Source organism: Sus scrofa, chromosome 4, assembly GCF_000003025.6.
Source record: "Sus scrofa isolate TJ Tabasco breed Duroc chromosome 4, Sscrofa11.1, whole genome shotgun sequence".
NCBI classification, from domain to species: Eukaryota; Metazoa; Chordata; class Mammalia; order Artiodactyla; family Suidae; genus Sus; species Sus scrofa.
Genome location: NC_010446.5, coordinates 76,447,298 through 76,454,117, shown reverse-complemented (window position 1 = coordinate 76,454,117; position 6,820 = coordinate 76,447,298).

Here is a 6,820-nt window from a genome sequence, read left to right as displayed (position 1 = left end):
TTGTGACAACCCCCGCCACCCGCCGGGGGAGAGGGAGGTCCCCACGCAGCATGCTCAGATCTGAAGGGCTCAATGATCATTGCACACTTTGGGCTCTGTGTCCGCCCCCCCCAGGAGCTATTAGCTAATTGCCCGGAAAGCCCTTTGTGAAGAAGACGCTGAGGGTCATACAGGCTTCAATTAGATGGCGTGTCAGGAATATTCAGTATCAGCCTTATAATTCCAGGCTTGCAATAACATATGTCTGTGAGTTAAGCATTTTGAAAAATGAGTATCCTTCACATTCACAAAAGTAGGGCTTTTTCTCCTCACCTAATTGACACAGGGGTGCTTGTCTTCCAGGCATCATTAATGTTGTCCTTGTATTTCCAGCAGAAGTACCATGTTTAGCAGTCTTTAATATTTGAATGTATACTTGCGAACTTGTTCTTCCTCTGACATAAGAAGCAGATGGTCTGGGTGGGGTCTGGAGGTTTTGTCTAACACCACCAGGCTGGGGAGCAGTTGGAGGGGGTGCAGAGGAGGTCCTGACCCCTAGTCTTCCGAGCCCCCCACAGTGCAGTGAAGACTTCAGCTGAGGGTTCCATCAGAGTGTCCCCCTGGCGGGCGCTTGTGAACCATGGATGCCAGGAAGCCCAGCGTGGCCTGGCTCAGTATTGACCTGTGGCCTGTCTGGGGACCATATCCTAATGGTTTGTGTGGCTCCAGTGGCATTTGGGGATGGAGGGTGTGTTCAGGGCTGCCTCGGCTACGGCATTTCATCGCCTCCCAAATAGAAGGAGCCCACCTGGGAGCAGCTGATGTCATGAAGAGCAAAGGGACAGGCACAGAATCATAATGGAACCACAGGGTTCTTGCCAGAGGCAGGCGGGCACTGCCAGGCTTACCTCTTGGACAAGCATAAAGGCGATTTGCTTCTTTGCCGCTTAGCAACCGCTGCCTTGTCTTTTCCAGCTCAGCTCTTCTTCAGAACAAACATCATGTAATTGAACCAGTGGGGGTTTTACCACAGCCCTTGGCTCCTACCTTGAATATTAGACCTTTAGCTTCAGGAGGTTTTCATCCTCATCTCTAGAGGGCCTTGGTCTCGGAGTACCAGAGACAGTACTCAGGCTGGTGACAACGGAGGTGTGATGGGTGATGGCAGAAGGGAAACTGATCCTCTTTGGTCCTGAGCCCCATGGCTCCAGGCCACACAGTGGGGGTGCAGCCTTGGGGATCTAAGGGCTGAATCTGAGATCTGTGCTCATCTTGGGTGGGACCCTCATCCTCCTGGGGCCTCAGTTTCCACACCTGTGACCGAGAGTTGTAATCATGCCTCTGTTATGGGACTGCTGTGGGGTCTTGTGAACCAGCAAACATCTCTCCAATGTTTTCTTCTTCTCCGTCTCTTTCTTCTTCTCATCATCATCCCAGTTCAAAGCTGTCAGTGGGGCCAGTCAGTGGGGGAGGCTACAGCTGATAAGTTCAGGGAGATCATGTATGTAGAGGACTCTATTGATACTCTGTTGATACCAACTCTCAAAATCGATCGTCAAGGATATTGTCACTTCTTTGGCACAGGATACCAAAGCAGATACATTTTTTTAACCAACTGAATTTTTTGAAAAACAATTTGACCTTTTTCAATAAAAGCTTTTCGATAGGTCCATCCATGTTGCTGCAAAATGGCATTATTTCATTCTTCTTTTTAGAAATTATCACACTAAGTGAAATTAGACAGTGAAAAACAAACATCATATGATATCACTTATATGTGGAATCTGAAGAAAAGGATACAAATGAACTTATTTGCAGAATATAAACAGACTCACAGACTTTGAAAAAGATATGATTACCAAAGGGGACAGGTGGTGGGGGCAGGGATGGACTGGGGGTTTGGGATTGGCATCTGTACACTGATGTATATGGAATAAATGGCCAATGGGGACCTGCTGTAGAGCACAGAGACCTCTACCCAATATTCTGTGATCATCTGTGTTGGAAAAACATACAAAACGTGTGTCCATGTATCTGAATCACTTTGCTGTACAGCAAAAATTATCACAACCTTACAAATCAACTGCATTTCAATAAAAGTTTTAAAAAACGGAAAAAAAAAACAGCTTTGTGACACAATTAAACTTCTTAATGGCCCAAGTGGTTTGGTCACCTGAAATAGAGGCATAGTGATTTTTGCTTGAATGGAATAGGCATTTTGATATGACAGGCAAAGACACATTTATCTGCAGTTTCTAATATGAGACAGTCCAATGCTATGCTCATGTTTGTTTTCATTCTACAAACCGTTGAAAGCAGAACCTCTGTGTTCTTTGAATTTTTTCCTGATCACATATTTGATTCATGTCATAGGTTTATTTAAGTTCATGTTAAATGGTTTACTGGCCTCTCTGTCCTCAGAATATACAACACGGAATCTGGGACGCTAGAGCTGCATAGAAACATTCTGCAGCCCACATCACGGTGATAACTGCATCTGAACCTTTCTGTCTGAGTTCTTTCCCTTCGAGCATGATGCTCTCAACATTTACCCGTGTTGTAGTCACTCGCACTAGAGTAGCAGCGCTATATCAATACTTCCTTTCCATTCCATGTCTATACAGAGGCCAGGAATCAAACCCACATCCTCATGGATACTAGCCTGGTTCTTAACCCACTGAGCCACCATGGAAACTCAAGGTGCTGTCATTCTGATAGAGGGCACCCAACTGGCTCATTAGCTCCCTAGACCTGGCCCATCTGTGAATTGACTTTTAAGGCTTGTGAGCAGCCAGGTTGTGGTGATTATATTAAACTTAACATCTATGCCGGTCAATTAATTAATGGCAAAAGCAAAAACAAGTCCTTTGAGACAGGGGGCAATATATTTTCTGTCCTCCTCACCAGAAGAATATCTGACTTATGGGTGGACGGTAAATGAGAAATTGTGGAACTGACAATCACTAAATAAAACTGATAATAAAACAAAATATAAGAGGGATTCCACACTCCTCGATTTGTGACTGAAAGAGATTTCTGGTGTGCGTAAAATATTTTTTCCAAAAATGTCGTCTTTTATACATTTATATTTATAGAAGAAGTTTTGAAGCCAGAGCCACTTGCTTTAGTGCCCGTCTTCCTAATTGCTCACTTAAAATTATCCTGCTCTTCCAGTCACGGAATCTCGTCTCTGAAATTTCTTAGGCCTGTAGAATTCGTGTGGAAGGAAGCCAGAATTATTAACTCAGCCACATTTCCTATTATGTTTTCAGATCTCCAAGGAGACTTAAAATTCTTCCCTCCGCTGGGTATCAAGTTTGTTCTTAAGAGGAAAAGGTGAGTCAGGGAAATGTTACTGGAAGAAAATGGTGTTGCAGAGCCAGGTGACCCCAGAGCAAGGTGCTCTTTTTCCGTGAGCCATGGTGGGCGCAGTCCCTCCATGGAGAGAGATGTTACCCCTGGAATCTCAGCGCTGGAAGAGCCTTAGGTGCTACTTCCCTTGGCTGAGAAAGCATCACCCCTTCCCTCTCCTTCCTACCTGTCTGTCCCCCCCACCCCCATATGGAGTGACCTGTCTGTCACCCCCACCCCCCCGCCTCCCCTTCCCCTCCCCCTCCTCTCCTCCCCTCTCCCTGCCCATCCATTCACCTACCCAAGGCCAAGTCCTGCCTCTAGTCCCGGTCCAGATTCTAGCCCCATGGCATGAAACCACTCTCTGCCACATTTCTTTCTAAATTTATAAAACAGAGATGAAAATAGCACCGCCCTCCCAGAGCTTCTGTGAGATGAACCCTATAAAACCTTCAGGACAGCATCTAGCACCACCCAGACATCTGTCGTGTTGGTTGTCAGGATCCCTGCACATGGTCACATCTGTGCCCACGTCTGAAACATAGACAGGGTCCTGAACATTTACCCAGAATCATTGTAATTTGGTGCCTCAGTGTCCCCCTTTGAAAAATAAGACTGGGAGTTCCCTGGTGGCTCAGTGGGTTAAGGATCTTGCATTGTCACTGCCGTGGCTGGGATCACTGGTGTGGTTGGGATTCAATCCCTGACCCAGGAACTTCCACCTGCCATGGGTGTGGCAAAAAATAAATAAAATAAAATAAAGTAAAATAAAATAGAAGAAAGAAAACTAAGGCTGAGAATGATTATCTCCAGGGGGAGCTCTTTGGACTCTGTGGGCTGCATCACCTTACATTCCTTCAACTTCTGGGACAGGGAAGGATTCAAATTGTTGGCATTTTCTCTAGGAAATAGTTCACTGCTCCATTAATCAAAATAGGAGCCCATAGGCCAAATGAGCCCAGACCCCTTCAAAAGGTAAGTGTCTTCCTCCTCCCTGATTCCCGGGAGGAGATTTGAAAATGACCTTGGGCTCCTTGAAAGCCTGTCCAAGCCTCAGAGGATGCTTCTGCTGGAGTTCAGTAGCCACCTTACCCCAAGGGCCCTGGTTCTTCTAAATTCAAAAAGGCCATGGCCCCCCACCAGTCCCCCCAAGCCCCTGCCTGCCCCCGCCCTGGTGCCAGGTGGTGGTTCCTGATGAAATACATGACTAAAATGGGAAAACAGGCTTTAGTTCGAAACCTGTGTCTTACAGAGTGCAGGAGCCCAGGAGACCTTGTCATCCAGGCCATCTGAGCCCTGGGGCTTTCAGATGCCACTTGACAGGTTTGAACCACAGACCTCTGCTTCCCAACAGGAACAGGACTCTCCTCACGCTGAAGTGACCCTCCCGGGCAAGACCGTGCCTCTAGGGGCAGAGCTGCACTTCTGGGCAGGTGGGCTCGGAGGCCTGCACCTCTCCTCTGAAACCTGGAAGGGAGGGCCAAAGGGCCCAAGCAGTCATTACAGAGACTTTAAAACAGTCATTTCTCTTGGAGAGATGACCAGTCCTAGCTTGGTCATTGGCTTTACATTCTACAGAAATGAAACTAATTGCACTGGGTTCCTTCTTGGCACCAGGTACTCTTCCTAGGACTCTGCATGTCTTAGGCGTTAAATCTGTAAAACAATTACACAAGTCAAGTACTATTCAGAGTCATTCTCTTTTGGTAATGTGGAAACTCATGTACAGTTAGGTACCTTGCTCTTGATGATAAAATATGACTAGAAGGTAAAAAACCAAAGTCTGAACCCTGCCACTCAATCTAACTCTAATCCAACCCTAACCCTAAATCTAAACATGACCCGAATCCTAACCCTAACCCAAACCTAACCCTAAACCATTGTCTCCAGAAACCTCCCTCTGAGCCACCACGCTGTAATGGACTATTGTTGGGGCACTGGTGAAATCACAATACAGAAAAATTGGTATATGTAGGGATTACTATGATGAAAAGGATAATATAATTCCTTAAATACAGTGATGGATTCATAAATAACTAAACAGTATGGCCTTGGGCTAGTGACTTAACATGTCTATTTAAAAGGTGTATTTGTCATTTATGCCTGCATTTCACATAGTTTTAGGGTAGACAAATGTCCCATTAGGACTAAAAGGTGATGCATTTGTGAGGATAACAGAAATAGGATTTTCATTTTTAAAGTTGCGTTGCCATTCTTAAAAGTTCTTTTTTCTTGTAATACTTCATCTTGCTAGTAAACAGTAAACTATATTTTATCATTGAAATAAAGTGCTGTCAAAATATTAAATTAGTTACATAGCAAGCCTGCTGCTGAGCATGCAAATATTAGGTCTGTTTCACCCCAAAGATTGGCAAGGTGCGCAGGAGAGTGGAAAACATCAACATTCAAATGGATTTGCCATGAACTGAAAGCTCATTTAGAAAATGATAGACTCTTCCCCCTTGTGAGCCAAACACCAGCTGTGGGGTCAATGGAAATTAAATTTCATATTCAGTTTTATATTCAGACAGTAACAATGAAAATCAAAGTCAGGACCCACAAATAGACCAGGTAAATAAGGCAGAAAGACAACAGAAGAACACATTCCAGGGGGGAGGTCATCTCTAGAGCTTTGCCCCAACAATGATTAGAGGAGGTCCTTAAGCCCCAAATGTGTGCTGGTTATCTATTTGCTGATTAACGAAGGAAGGAAGTCATTCCAGCTAATCTGTATGTTTGGATGGATTGAGAGAGAGAATTCAAGATACTGATGAACCACATCATATAATTTTAGTGAAGCTGAATCTTCCAAGAGCATATGGAGAGGGTAATACACTTTTAATGTGTTTGGGATTTTTTTTCCTCAGCCGACAGAGCCATACGTTGCTTCATCTTGTTAAGGAGTCTAAATGTGTTAAAAATCACTCTTTGATAACAAATTCTCTCCAGAGTAAGATTTATTGAGGAATAGGGACTGGACTCTAAATTTGGTGACTGCGGTCATCTGAGAAAGTTGATCAGATTGTGTGAGTTGATTAGACTCCTGGGGGAGGGGGAAAGGCATGCAAACAGCACCTTGTACCCTTTCCAGCCTTTGCTCCCTGTCTGGTCACCACTGAGCATGTCCACCTAAGGCACTTGGGTGCAACCCATTTATCCCTGTTCCTTCTTTCATAGGAACTGAACCAGAAGCTTCGTGTGCAGGTGGGACTGGATGCTTCATAGACACACGTGACAGAATATGTAAGAGTTCCCGTTCCTTTCCTGCTCAGATCTTCTCGTGGGACTCCTTTGTCCTCAAGATAAACTCAGAGGCCCCCGAGAGTGACTTCCGAGACCCTCCTGGAATCGGCTCCCGACTGGGTGCTCCATCAGCTTCTCTTCATTTTTTCCTCCATTCCTAAGCTGCCAGCAATACTGTTTGTTAATCGTATTTGTTTCTTTTTCTGTTCACTTGTCACGATTTATAATCAGGCACCTGTATGTCTGT